The sequence below is a fragment of the Myotis nattereri genome (genome assembly GCF_964212035.1).
Source record: "Myotis nattereri genome assembly, chromosome: 4".
Classification (NCBI taxonomy): domain Eukaryota; kingdom Metazoa; phylum Chordata; class Mammalia; order Chiroptera; family Vespertilionidae; genus Myotis; species Myotis nattereri.
The window spans coordinates 51,107,407-51,122,147 of record NC_138079.1 but is presented as its reverse complement, the minus strand read 5'-3'; positions in this window follow the sequence as shown (position 1 = coordinate 51,122,147).

The following is a 14,741-nucleotide window of genomic DNA, read 5'->3' as shown; positions in this document are numbered from 1 at the left end:
AAAACATATCAGGAAATCATATTACTTAATAAAAGGAAGACAATCCAATTAAAAAATGGGCAGAGGACCTAAATAGACACTTCTCCTAAGTGGACAGGTAGATGTCCAAGAGACATGAAAAAATGCTCTAAATCACTAGTCATCAAAGGGTTGCAAATTAAAACCACAATGAAGTATTAATCACTTCAACCTGTCAGAATGGCTACCATCAACAAATGACAAGTGCTGGCGAGAATATGGAGAAAAAGGAGCTCCAGGTACACCGCTGGTGGGAATGCAGACTGATGCAGCCACTATGGAAAACAGTATGGAATTTACTCAAAAAAATTAAAATATGGAACTGCCATTTGACCCAGTGATACCACTTCTAGGAATATATCCTAAGAAACCTGAAACACCAATCAGAAAGAATATATACACTCCTATGTTCATTACAGCACAATTTACAATAGCTAAGATCTGGAAACAACCCAAGTGCCCAGTAGATGAGTGGATAAAGAAGCTGCAATATATTTACACCAGGGGATACTACGCAGCAACAAAGAAGAAAGATCTCTTGCCCTTTGCAATAGCATGGGGGGGACCTGGAGGTTATTAGGCTAAGCAAAATAAGCCAGTCAGAGAAAGATAGGATCACATGATCTCATTCATATGTGGAATCTAAAGAATAAAATAACCTGATGAACAAAATAGATCCAGAGACATAGAAACATGGAACAGACTGATAAATCCCAGAGGGAAGGTGGGGGGGGGGGGTGGGAAGAGATTAACCAAAGAACTTATATGCATACTAGTGGCCTGATGCACAAATTCATGCACATGAGAGGTGCGGGAAGGGACCGCAGGAGGTTGGCCACTGGCCCCAAGGAGGGAGCCAGCCCTCAACCCCCCTGGGGAAGGGGCCGTGTCTGCCGCCACCCACCCCCAGTGTTGGAAGAGGAGGCGACTGTCTCTGGGCTGGGCGCGGAAGGAACCGCGCAGTTCCCCGCCTCACCCCCTCCTCCTTCCCTTGCCACCTTGCCACCATGGCAGTGGGCGGGAGGCCCCCAGGGAAGGGACAAGACGGGAGCGGGAGCGAGGCAACCCTTGTGTCAAGGTCTGACTTTCAATAGATTGAAGTGAGGGAGTTGCTCTGCTAGGTCTGAAACCAAAACCTAGAAGCAGGTCTCTATGAATGGTTTAGCACCAGGGGCTGATGGGGGCCGGTAGCTGGGGGGAGGGGCTGCAGGAGATTGGCTGTGGGAGCGCACTGACCACCAGGGGGAAGCTCCTGCATTGAGCATCTGCCCCCTGGTGGTCAGTGTGCATCATAGTGACTGGTTGACCAATTGTTCCAGTCAAAATGGTCACTTAGGACCCAGTGGTTCTCAACCTGTGGGTCGCGACCCCTTTGGGGGTCGAACGACCCTTTCACAGGAGTTGCCTAAAACCATCAGAAAACACATACATAATTACATATTGTTTTTGTGATTCATCACTATGCTTTAATTATGTTCAATTTGTAACAATGAAATTGGGGGTCACCACAACATGAGGAACTGTATTAAAGGGTCACAGCATTAGGAAGGTTGAGAACCACTGGCTTAGGCTTTTAGATATATAGACTAGAGGCTCGGTGCATGGATTTCGTGCGCGGGAAGGGGGTCCCTCAGCCCAACCTGTGCCTTCTTGCAATCCAGGACCACTCAGGGGATGTCCTACTGCCAGTTTACAGGCCTAAACCAGCAGTCAGACATCCCTCTCGCAAACTAGGATGCTGAATGCACCAGTGACCATACTTTTCATACAGATGAAAGACATCTTGCTGTTGTATGGGCAGCTACATTTTTTTGCCCTGATTATAAAAAGTAGTACATAACATGATCCTTCTGAGGCAATTGTACCATTTTTCCCATCTTATGGGTGTAAAAACTAAAGCAGAGAAAAGTTAAGTAATTGGTTTTGTCCCACAGGTATAAGTGTCAGAATCAGGGCTGACCATAAAATATGCAAGCCAGAGTCCATGCATGTCATTGCTGCATCATCCTGTTTTTTCAGTGTTAGAGTAGCCTTGCCAGGTTTTAATTCTTAAATCTAAGAGACTATTCACAACATATAGGGTAGGGTCCCTAAGCCTGGCCTGCGATCAGGGCTTATCTGTGGGGCCACCGGCAGGGTGATCAGGCGGCCCCCACTGGCACCCACTTTGGCTGGCAGCCTGGCATTGCCTGTTCTTCAGCCCCTCCCCCTACCAATCGGTAGTTCTGCAGGACATTCTACTGTTCGGTCAATTTGCATATTAGGGTTTTATATAGATAGCTATGCATAACTCATGGACACAGACAATAGGGTGGTAAGGCCTGGGGCAGGGGTATGGGGGTATGGGAGTAAGCTAGAAGTGGTCAATGGGGAAAAACAAGACATCTGTATACTTTCAATAATAAAGATAAATAAAATTAAAGTTACCATATTATTCTAATCTTATGAAAACACAATTTTTCTAACTTTTAAAACAAAATTTTGAGAAAAAAAATCTTTCTTAAAGAATGTCTGAATTTTACAGTGATTTGTAATATTAGAAGTACTTTTGGAGTCACATTTAGAATTTACCTTTTAGTGTTTATACATATACTAGAGGCCCAATGCATGAAATTCTTGCATTCAGGGAGGTCCCTCAGCCCAGACTGCACCCTATCATAGTCCAGGAGCCCTCAGAGGATGTCCGACTGACGGCTCCCCCAGGGGAGCGGGCCTAAGCCATCAGTAGGATATCCTTAGCATTGCCCTGGAGGCGGGAGAGGTTCCCGTCATCACCACTGTGCTCGCCAGCCGTGAGCCCAGCTTCTGGCTAAGTGGCACTACCACTGTTGGAGCGCACTGACCACCAGGGGGCAGCTTCTGCATTGAGCGCCTGCCCCCTCGTGGTCAGTTGCATCATAGCAACCGGTCATTCTGACATTCGGTCAATTTGCATATTAGCCTTTTATTATATAGGATATGGATGAGCTATCAAGTTGTATATGTGCCTTACTATATGATTCTTCCATATTCTCTAATGTATATATATATAAACAAAAATGTATTATGAAGCAGCAGACAAATATGTTTATAATCCACTTCATAGAAGTATACTGTCATTTTTGTTGATTAAATGCAAGTAATCTGCCTTGGCCAATGTGGCTTAGTTGAAGCATCATCCCTTACACCAAAAGGAGGCAGGTTCGATTCCCAATAAGGGCATATACCCAGGTTGAGGGTTCAATCCCCAGTTGGGGTTTGTATAGGAGGCAACTGATGTTTTTCACATCTACCTTTCTCCCCCTGCTTCTCTACAAAATCATTATTTTTTTAAAGCAAGCAATCTACCCAACATCCTAATACAATAAGGAATGGGAAGAAGAATGATAACATCAAAAGGGGAGGCCTAGGTTCTGTGTTCTGTAACTAGAAGTTTCCTTAAACAAGATGTGTGCATTTTGATTTCTTCATTTACAAAGTGGAAAAGTAGCTATCCAAAGTTCTTTTCATCCATCAAGTATGAAGTTATACATCTTTGGATAAAGAAATAAAGCTCTAAGTCAATCATAACATTGAAAATTAACACATTGCTTCTAAATTTACATTAGAATACTTTTAGAATGATATAAGTACATGTCGCAAGTTTAAGAGTGACAGTTATCTGGCTCTGCTTTTGCATTAAATCATCTGTACTTATCAAACTACCTTGTCATTATGGCCAAGAATGGGTATTTATTAGGATTTTAGGATTTTTTATTGTAACAAAGGGAGAAACTCAGACTAGCTTAAGTAAAAAACTATTAACAAGTAATTCTGGGGATAAACTATTAAGCACATTTAGATCCAGAAATCCAAATAATGCCCTGGACACTCACTCTTATCTCTCCTCTGTTTACTTAACACCTTTTTTCATATTAGCTTTATTCTTTCATGTTAGATGGGCCAGGAAAGATGACCCCAGCTTTTATAGATCACGGAAGAAATGCCATCTGGAGTCCCCAAGTCACTTGTTTGGGGACATTCTGATTGATCAATAGGTAGGTCATGTTTCATGCCACATAGAATGGATTTCCCATAGAAAGAGCTCTATTTCCAGAAGAAAAGAGAAAAGTGGTCACTGCATTCTTGCTATTTCAAGTATTGTCCAAACCAAGAGTAGTGCCATCACTACTAAGATTAAAAATCTATACTAATAAAAGGGGAATATACTAATTAGACAGGATAGTCTGGATGTCCTTCCAGATGTCCTTCCGGACAAAGCCATGGTGGTGGGGGCTGAGGCAGAGGCTGTTAGGGGCGCTCAGGCCAGCAGGACAGAGCAGTTAGGGCAGCCGTGGGCAAACTACGGCCCGTGGGCCGGATCCGGCCAGTTTGAAATGAATAAAACTAAAAAAAAAATAAGACCGTACCCTTTTATGTAATGATGTTTACTTTGAATTTATATTAGTTCACACAAACACTCCATCTATGCTTTTGTTCCGGCCCTCCGGTCCAGTTTAAGAACCCATTGTGGCCCTCGAGTCAAAAAGTTTGCCCACCCCTGAGTTAGGGGCAATCAGGCCAGCATGGGAGATCAGGCAGGCAGGCAGATGAGGTTAGGGGTAATCAGGGAGGCAGGCAGAGGCAGTTTGGGGCAATCAGGCAGGCAGAGGTGGTAGGGGCAATCAGGCAGGCAGGCAGAGTGGTCAAACTCCCTGTTGAATGGACAATTTGCATATAAGGCTTTTATTATATAGAACTAGAGGCACAGTGCACGAAATTCGTGCGTGGGTAGTGTCTCTAGCGGCTGCCAGCTGCCGGCTGCTGGCCAGGGCCTCCCTTCCCCAGCTGCTGGCTGCCGGCTGGGGCCTTCCTTCATTCCGCATCACCCCCCTAGTGGTCATCACATGAACTTTCAGTCAGTCGAACTCCTGAGGGGACACTTTGCATATTGGCTTTTATATATGTAAATAGATAGTTTACAAAGCAAATGTTCATTTTCCATAGCACTAAGTTTTGTGCATACCCTGAGAAAATCAGAATTAAATTAATCACATTTTCAGTCATCTTATACCATTTGCTGCCTGGAGCCGGTCCATCCTTGCTGTTTCAAGGGACCTGGCATATATGGCATACTGTTCTTAATATGTTTGCTCACCTTCTTGGCACTATGTGTTTTAACCAAGGTCACCTCTTGAGAAAGGTTGTTTCCCCAGGTAGGGATTTTCCCCTGAAGTTAGGGAGGGAATAAAACCCCTTAACTAAGTGCCAGGCAGGTAATTAATCACTTTATGAACAATCATGCTTAAGCTACATAATCTTTATTCCCTGGAATGGAGATAAGAAACGCCCTAACCTTTGGAATAGAGATTGATAGGATTGGAATCAACTGGTATAAATACAGATGTAACAAGACAGAACTTAGAAGACAGAACCAAGAAGACAGAACCTACACAGAGCCTAGAGACAGAAGAACTTCGCTGGAGAGAACATGGCAAAAGATCCTGGGCTGAACCTGACTACAGATATTGGCAAGAGAACCTGACTAGAACCTGGTGACTGAACCTGGCTGGAGAACCTGGGCAGAACCTGGCTGGAGAACCTAGCGAGGGAACATGGCTACAGAACCTGGCTGGAGAACCTGGAGAACCTAGCAAGAAAACATGGACACAGAACCTGGCTGGAGATCCTAAGCAGAACCTCTCTGGAGATCCAGACCAGAACTTGGCTGGAGATCCTGGCTAGAGATCCTGGCTAGGCTGCTGATCAACTGAACACTGTCTCCATGTCATTCCTTCTTCTCCGACTCCGTCTACGCCTTTGGGGACCCCTGGACCTGCTGGGGCTGGACCCCGGCAATTTGCCATATCCTTCAGGGTAATGATAATAGCTATTAGTTCTTTTTCCATACATCTCTCTACATATTTTCTCAAATCATTTATTTCCTTAGCTTCAATTATCAACCCAATGATAATGATTCAAATACCCATTATTGCCTATCCTACTTTTTCTCATCTCTTTGCCCTTATTCTTTATGACAGTGGTCGGCAAACTGGCCCCTTGAGTGTGGCTCTTCCACAAAATACCACATGTGGGCGCGCACATACAGTGCGATTGAAACTTCGTGGCCCATGCCACAGGGCCAAAGAGCCCCATGTGGCTCGCGAGCCGCGGTTTGCCGACCACTGCTCTATGACATTACAGACATTTTACTCAGTAAGTTCTCCAAGTTCTAAGACTAATTATTTCTAAAATAAACTCCTCATCCTTCCCTATGTACCTAATGTCTCCCCCCTTCCCCCACACCTTCCCTCCTTCTGGAATTTCTAATCTCTATTAAAAGAACCAGTCTTTTCACCCATTCACTCCATGCCTCAGTTATGAAGTCCTCTCTATGCCAATCAATTATAAAGTTTTCTCATTCTCTGTAAGGCCTCTAATGGTACCTGGCCTTTTCCCTTCATTCCCATTGCTAACTTATCCTGTCACAGACTTCTTACTTTTTTCCAACCATTCCAAAATCCCATAATGTTTTCTGGACCACTCCACCCTCATTGATCCCTGCCACTCTGGAGTTTCCTCAGCATTTATTCTACCTCACAGCATTTATTCTAGTTTATGTTCTACTGGTGATGCCTCCCCAGTATTTTGTCCCACTCCACTCCAATCCACTCCACTCCACTCCACTCCACTCCCAATTATTACATTCTGATCCAGCCTGAGTACAGTTAAGATGCTCACAAAAGCCTAGCCAGTGTTGCTCAGTGGTTGAGCCTCGACCTGTGAACCATCAGGTCACATGCCTAGGTTGATCTCCAGCAGGGGGCATGCATTAAGCAGCCAATCAATGATTGTCTCTTTTCATTGATGTTTCTATCTCTCCCTCTCCATACCTCTCTCTGAAATCAATAAAAATATGTATGTATTTTTAAAAGATGCTAAAAAAAAATACTTAGAAATGATTAACATTTGCGCACTGCTGTTTACTGAAAGTGGTCCTCCTCCAATTCATATGTTGAAATCCTAATGCTCGAGCAACTATCTTAAGAATCTTAAGATAGGGTCTTTAGAAGAGAAATAAGGGTATATGAGATCAAAGGTTGGGGCTCTCATCTGATAGGACTATGGCTTTATAAGAAGAGGATTTTCTCCCTCCCCGCCATGAGAGGAAACAACCCAAGGCAGCCACGTACAAGCGTACAAGTCCGGAAGAGGGCTCTCACCAGGACCCAGTCATGCTGGCACCTTGATCTCGAAAGTCCCAGCCTCCACACTGTGAGAAATACATTTCTGCTGTTTAAGCCAAACAGTCTATCATACTTTTTAAATAAACTTTTTAAAATTACAGTTTAGATTTAATATTATGTTGTGTTAGTTTCTGTTGTAGCATAGTGCTTAGCAGTCATACACTTTACAAAGTGCTTCCCCTGATATTTCTAGTACTCAATGGGCACCATACGTTTTAATATTATTGATTATATTTTCTATGCTGTACTATACATCCCGGTGACTGTTTTGTAACTTTCAATCTGTACTTCTCAATCCCTTCATCTTTTTCAACCACTCACCCCCCGCATCCATCAGTCTGTTCCCTGTATCTATGAGTCTGTTTCTGTTTTGTTTGTTTGTTTATATTGTTCTTTAGATTTCACATGTAAGTTATGTGGACGAAAGGACCCACATGCTAACCTGACAAGCTCAGGGAAGGCCTGCATGGCAGTCTTGCAAATTCAGAGACCTAAAGTAACCACAAAGGGTAGTCTGAAATTAAACTTTAAAAGCAGTTATGGTGGGTAGTCACCTCCTAGGCTGTATCTTCCCTGACAAGGTCAATCTTTCCTTTAACTGAGCTTATCGTCTTTTTGCATCTACAATAACATATCATTGAAATGTCAGGGTAACATAACTTTCCTTCTTTTCCCAGACACCTCAGGGCACAACCAAATGCCCTGGGCGCCAGGACAGATACCACAGATTCCTTCATTGTTATTGTGATCATGTTAATTGTTGACTGTTAACTATCCTGCACCCACCTAAGTATGTGTCTATCATTTTACTTTTTATCCAATTCCTGGGGTTTCCCCACTTTGCTGTCTCCCGCCTCCATAATCTATATCACCAATGGATTTCATGTGACCCACCTACGTCCCCTCCTTTAATGTAAGGTATGAAACAAGGTGAAAAACCACCGTTCTCCAGAGCATTATCTCAATCTGTTGAGATTCTGCTTCCTGGCAATTGTTGACAGTTTGGCTCAAGTAAACTTACAAAAGTTCTTTATAGGTTTGAATGTTTTTATGTGAACAGTAAAATCATGTGATATGGCAACCTGTGCTGACAGGCACGGAGAGAAGTTGGTGTTACCGGTACTGCTGTCCTTCTCCTTTTACAATTCAGGTTGTATCCTTGTGAAGAAAAGAGGAGAAAAGCTGCCATACAAAATATCCTTTCTCTATATGAAGTAGCAACCAAAAGGATGATCATAATTAGTGAAGGTTCTTCCTGGCTGTGTAAGTTCTTTAAAAGGTATCTCAGTCCAGTTTTCTATGCCTCCTTCATGTTAATAGTTTTCTTTACTCTATAACTGTTAGCCATGAGGTATGGATGAGCTAATAAAGAGTACCCCTTGAGCCCTCGATAGTGTAGTTTTGATATGTGGAAACATTCAAGGATGGGCACATGACTCAGTGTTGACCAGAGGGATATAAAAAGAATTTTGTGAGAAAATTCTGGGAAACTTCCTTGTTCTCACCAAAGAGTTGGTCTTCTTTCTTCCAGAGGAAGCTGTTGTATGTGGAACTACTTCAGCTGTTTATATACTGCGTAGGAAACAAGGCTAAACATGACGCAGACACAGAGAGGGGCTGAGCTGGAGCCTTGGTCTGATTACGCCTGAAGTCTGACTTCCCCCTGCACCTTTTGGCTCTGTGAGCTAGTACATTTCCTTCACTGCCAATTTGAGCCTGACTTCAATTACCTGCAACCAGAAACATCTTTCTTACAGACAGGAGAATGAAGCCCTTTACAATGAGAAAATTATTATTCACAGGAGAAAATTCTTCTCACCCTTTGTGTCTCAGTCTGACACCAACTGCTTTTTAGGACGTTTGCCCCTACTCTCCAGTACTGTATCTGTGAACATCTGGGCACAAACCAGTTTCCTAAGGCTCCCTCTAATCCAAGGATTCAATTTGGAGACAGTATTTGCCACCCATGGAAAGTTATACGTTTATTTTCCCTAAGATGCAGTGCATAAGAAATGTAAATTGACATGGCAAAGACAGTGTTTTCTCTTAATGTAAATCCCTGTGAAGGAAGAATTCGATTGCCCAGATTGTAGGCAGGGACTGCAGTTGTGTGAGACACCGATTGTATATGTTGGAGGGAAATCGCATGTGCGCACACGCCCTGCCTGCTAATGACACGTATGTTCCATCAGAGCCCCTAGAGAAAGTCGCATGCTTTTACTAGGTTGATGTGCAAAACACAGTGCAAAATGTTCTGATGATCTCAAGATTACATTTCAGTGTTTGGTTTCAGTGATCAACTATATAAATGAGGGATCAACATCTCCCGAGCTTTTAAATTCTGAAAGAGCCCAAAGGGAAGTGTAGTTTGACCCCACCGTGTCTGTAAGCTCGGATTTGTACTACCCCTGCTGAAATACAAGTACACATTTCTTTGAAACAAACAAACAAACAAAGAAATGTCCTGTGAGAAAAGTGGGTAACAATTTAGAGCTCCCCGAGGGGGTGGTGGTGCTGAAGTGCTCTGGGTAGAAGAAAGTGGCCTAGCAAAGAGTATCCTTTGAGGTTTACACTCAGAACGCAATGCTCTCTGAGCAAACCACAACCAAAAAGCAATAAATCTTTCTAAACTTCGGTTATCTGCCAATAATGATTTGAAACTGAATCATAGACCATTCAGTTGAACCCATCGATGGAAGGGAAAGGACAAAATCCAAGGGAAATTTTCCTTCCATGAAGCCTTTGAGAACAGTCTGCCAAAAGGACAGTTCGTGGTGGTAGAATGTGGGAGGTGGAGGCAAGGACAAGGAAATGCCTTCTATTCTATAAAGATACTAAAAGATCCACTCTCTTTAAAATTATATTTTTTGGGGGTGGCATTGGTTCATAAAACCATACAGGTTTCAAGTGTACAACTTAATAAAACATCTGCACACCACACCACGTGCCTATCGCCCAAAGTCAAGTCTCTTTCCATTCCCATGTATCCCCGCTTGTCCACCTCTACCTAACCCCACCCCCTTACCCTCTATCACCGCACTATTGTCCTAACAGATCCCCTCTCAGTCAGACCAATTATACTAAAATCCTTATGCTAATTTAATTTTACCTTCTTTTAAAGCAAGTTATGTGCCGGGAGCCGGTCCATGCTTGCTGTTTCAAGGGACCTGGCATATATGGCATACTGTTCTTAATATGTTTGCTCACCTTCTTGGCACTATGTGTTTTAACCAAGGTCTCTGAGAAAGGTTGTTTCCCCAGGTAGGGATTTTCCCCTGAAGTTAGGGAGGGAATAAAACCTCTTAACTAAGTGCCAGGCGGGTAATTAATCACTTTAACTACGAACAATCATGCTTAAGCTACATAATCTTTACTCCCTGGAATGGAGATAAGAAACGCCCTAACCTTTGTAATAGAGATTGATAGGATTGAATCAACTGGTATAAATACAGATGTAACAAGACAGCAAGAGAAAGAGAGAGAGACAGAAATTGGCACAGAACCTACACAGAACGTTCTCTAGAGACAGAAGAACTTCGCTGGAGAGAACATGGCAAAAGATCCTGGACAGAAACTGGCCTCAGAACCTAGAAACAGAACCTAGCGAGAGAACATGGCAAAAGATCCTGGACTGAACCTGACTACAGAAATTGGCAAGAGAACCTGACTAGAACCTGGTGACTGAACCTGGCTGGAGAACCTGGACAGAACCTGGCTGGAGAACCTAGCAAGAGAACATGGACACAGAACCTGGCTGGAGACCCTAAACAGAACTTCGCTGGAGATCCAGACCAGAACTTGGCTGGAGATCCTGGCTAGGCTGCTGATCAACTGAACGCTGTCTCCGTGTCATTCCTTCTTCGCTGACTCCGTCCACATCTTTGGGGACCCCTGGACCCGCTGGGGTTGGACCCCGGCAGTTATGAACTATTTAAAGAACAAAATTTAGGGCTAGATTTTTTTCCCCCTAAGTAATCTCTACAGCTAGTCAAATTTAGAGATTTTTTAAAATAGTAATTTATTCAGCACATTTTTTGCCAGTACTAAATATAAAGTGTTAAGTGGAATCTCTAATGCCTTATACATGAATTATTCTTCATGTGAATCTAAAATATCCAGGCCCTATGTTCAAGAAGAGGAAAAAAATCATCATCTGCCAAAATTCTAAGTTACTGTCTGTGTCTGTGTTTGCAATGTGCCTGCTTCCTCAAAAAGAAATGTTATGTAAATAATCAGGAGCATATCACAGTCATTCTGGAAGATTCTGTCGGAGTTGAAAAAAGAAAACCTTGAGAAATACCTTCTTAAAGAGTTTAGGCAAAAAAGGTTTTTCGGTGAATTTTTTTTTTTTTTTCCTGTAGTGACTATCACTACAGGATGTAGAAAACTTAGTTTGAAATAATGAAACAAAATTTGATAATGAGATCAACCAATGAACTTGTGTGCATATATGCATAACCCGTGGACACAGACAATGGGGTGGTGAGGGCCTGGGAGTGGGGGGGAATGGGAGCAGGCTGGAAGAAGTTAGTGGGGGGAAAAGGAGGATCTATGTAATACTTTCAAAAATAAAGATTTTTTTAAAAATTGATAATGGACAAACCCTTTTCCAGATTAGTTTCTTTTTTCCTTATTATTTCTTATTTGTACAAATTGAAATTTTATTGCAGAACACCTCCCAAAATATTCAGTTTTATTGTGATTTTCATCTTAATTATTTTCAGAAAAGCTATTCTGAAATTCTTAATATTTTTTTCAGAGAATTTCAACCAAATCAATCTGTTTATATAGAACAGTGGTTCTCAACAGGGACGATTTTATGTGTTCCTTACCTTTGCCAAGTCCCCATGGATATTTAGCATTGTTCAGGGAACATTTTTCATTGTCATAACTGGTGGGGAGGAAGAGGTGCTCCTGGCAATGAGTGGGTAGAGATCTGGGAAGCTGCTAAACATCCTACAATGTGTGAGCACAAGCCCCAAACAAAGAATTAGCTCATCTAAAATGTCGACAGTGCTTGCCGAAACCAGTTTGGCTCAGTGGATAGAGCGTCGGCCTGCGGACTGAAGGGTCCCAGGTTCGATTCCGGTCAAGGGCATGTACCTGGGTTGCGGGCACATCCCTGGTGGGAGATGTGCAGGAGGCAGCTGATCGATGTTTCTCTCTCATTGATGTTTCTAACTCTCTGTCCCTCTCCCTTCCTCTCTGTAAAAAATCAATAAAATATATTTAAAAAAATAAAAAAAATTAAAAAAAAATAAAATGTCGACAGTGCCAAGTTTGAGAAGCCTTGATTTCTCTTTATTTGAAACTAAAGGCCCGGTGCATGAAATACGTGCACTGAAGGGGGGTATCACTCAGCCTGGCCTGCACTCTCTTGCAGTCTGGGAGCCCTCAGGGGATGTCCAACTGCTGGCTTAGGCCCACTCTCTAAGTGGGCCTAAGCCAGCAGTTGGACATCATTAACGCTGCGGCGAAGGTGAGAGAGGCTCCCGCAACCACTGCTGCACTTGCCAGCCATGAGCCCGGCTTCTGGCTAAGTGGTGCTCCCCTTGTGGGAGCGCACTGACCACCAGGGGGCAGCTCCTGCATTGAGCATCTGCCTCCTGGTGGTCAGTGCGCATCATAGCGACCGGTCCTTCTGCTGTTTGGTCGACTTGCATATTAGCCTTTTATTATGTAGGATATGCAATATGACACAGAGCCCTTAGGACATAATTTAGTGCACAAAGAGAGAAAGCAATTTAACACAGACCATTTTTGCCAAGAGCACTCTCAACACCCTAAAGTATCCATCATAAATTCCTGCATGGACTTCTCTCATAGCCTCCTTACTGGCCTCCCTGTTTCTACTTCTGCTCTCTCTATTCCATTCTTCTCTGGAGCAGCCAGAATAACTTAACTGACAGCTGGTTTCCCTTTCTGTAGACAATATTAAGGTCACTGTCCTATGAGGCCCGGAAGAATCTACTTCCCTTCCTTCTACCCTCCTCCCTCTCTGTCTCCTCAAACCACAGTGGCCTCTTAGCTGCTCGTATGGCTATGATTCCTTGTACCTCAGGTCCTTCTAGTTTTGCCCCATGCCTCTTTATCCCTTCTTATCTTTCAGATCTAATCTCCGTTCTAGGAAACCTTCTTTAATCTGTCTTCACTAGATGAGGTTAATCTGCTATAAACTCGCATAGCCCTGTGTACTTCTTTCTTAATGCTATCTATAATGTGCATTATACACTTGTGTAAATTTTTAAAGACAATATCTATCTATCTATGCAGTTGACCATCAGTTTGTGAGTGCAGAGTCATTGTTTGCTCATTGTTCCCTCTCCAAGGCCCAGCAGAGTACCTGATATAGTAACTCAATTAACATTATTAAATAAATGGATCCCAGGTTTTGCCTTCTAGGATAGTTAACACATATTGATGGGGTTGGAATAAATGTCTCTTATGTTTATCATATCTTTTAAAAAATATATATATTTTCTTGATTTTTTTACAGAGAGGAATAGAGAGTTAGAAACATCGATGAGAGAGAAACATTGATCAGCTGCCTTCTGCACACTCCCTACTGGGTGTGTGCCTGCAATCAAGGTACATGCCCTTGACCAGAATCGAACCCGGGACCCTTGAGTCCGCAGGCCGACGCTCTATCTACTGAGCCAAGCTGGCTAGGGCAGTTTATCATATCTTAATGCATCTCCTTGTTATGGAGAAACACTGCAAGGCATAGTTTAGATGGGAAGAGTTTAGCTCAACTATTAAACTGCTCTGCACAATAAAATAAGAATTAGAAGGTTTTTAAATTTGATTATAGGAGAGGAGAGACCTAAGGCCCTAAAAATATAACTGGGAGTGATGAGTTCCAGAGTCAGAAATTCTCTCTGACAAGGACTAACTGCTAGATTTTAGGAGAGTGATGGTAATGGTTTTGAGGATGCTTCCAGTACAGTACAGCTTTGTAACTCTTTACTGTTAGTACGAATTCCACTACAACAATGAGTTTACAGACTTCACCTTGTATTAGTTGTGCTTTGTGAAATGATAGTAATCCAGGCTGTGTCCAACATTAGGAATAGGATGGAAAAAAGATATCAGAGTGCCGGGAGCTGGTCCATGCTTGCTGTTTCAAGGGACCTGGCATATATGGCATACTGTTCTTAATATGTTTGCTCACCTTCTAGACACTATGTGTTTTAACCAAGGTCTCTGAGAAAGGTTGTTTCCCCAGGTAGGGATTTTCCCCTGAAGTTAGGGAGGGAATAAAACCTCTTAACTAAGTGCCAGGCGGGTAATTAATCACTTTAACTAGGAACAATCATGCTTAAGCTACATAATCTTTACTCCCTGGAATGGACATAAGAAACGCCCTAACCTTTGTAATAGAGATTGATAGGATTGAATCAACTGGTATAAATACAGATGTAACAAGACAGAACGAGGAGAGACAGAAATTGGCACAGAACCTACACAGAATGTTCTCTAGAGACAGAAGAACTTCACTGGAGAGAACATGGCAAAAGA